We start from the raw sequence: 937 nt of genomic DNA on the forward strand, positions 1-937 counted from the left end.
CCTAAGCATCAATCAGACGTATGACTTCCTAAAAATTAGGAAGAAAGAAATAGTACAAAGAACACGCACAGGTACACTAATTAAGGAAAACAATATCCATTTCATAAAATAAATCGAACGCAATCGAATAGAACTAATGACAAAACATCTCGTGGGAACAGCAATGCCACAAAAAAGCTTTCATGTCGGTTTTAAGTTAAATTTTTTATATTTCTCTTCGTCCTGTGGCCACCAAAAATTAATAATTTAGAGACTTACACAGTAAAAAAATGTAACCCTAAACTTCTTGCATAAGGGAATATAAATGGAAGTAATAAGGTCCCGCAGTTTAATTGAAAACGCACACAAAAATCCACCGGAAGAACACGGAGGCGGTACAATGTCACTAAACCGCATTTCCCACAGAACTATTAAACTTCCCACAAATCGGTACTGAATCATCAAACAGAAGACTTGGAATTGTTTCGTGGTCAATGATCGATTAGATCGGGGAACAGTGATCGACAACATTCTCTACGTCAGGGTCGATTACAAGTCAATTGCGTGCCTTCGTTTTCAGGGTCAATAGAATCCAGTCCCACAGCCACGTGACCTCTTCGACAGTCTTCCCTCAGTGTTTAGTCGACTGCTCGTGTTCAGTCGATCTTCAGCTGAGAATCCTCACGAATCCAAAGAAATTCTGGTTCAGGATTCACTTATAGAAACAGCGCCCAGAATCTGGCACAGAGAGGCGTCATTCGAGGGAAGAAAGTCGAGTTACTATGATCAATTCTTTTCTAATAAACTGAATCAAGCTCCTGGATGCTGACGCTTTTTCACGAGCCTTGAACAAACCTGCGAGGTTTCTCTGGAGTAAAAGGCTCTGGAAATCAACGCCAAGTATGCAACCTTCTCAAGAAAACGCAATCTTATTTTTTTTGTCTCATTTCTTTTTACG

This window comes from Penaeus monodon, chromosome 27 (genome assembly GCF_015228065.2).
Source record: "Penaeus monodon isolate SGIC_2016 chromosome 27, NSTDA_Pmon_1, whole genome shotgun sequence".
Taxonomy (NCBI): Eukaryota; Metazoa; Arthropoda; class Malacostraca; order Decapoda; family Penaeidae; genus Penaeus; species Penaeus monodon.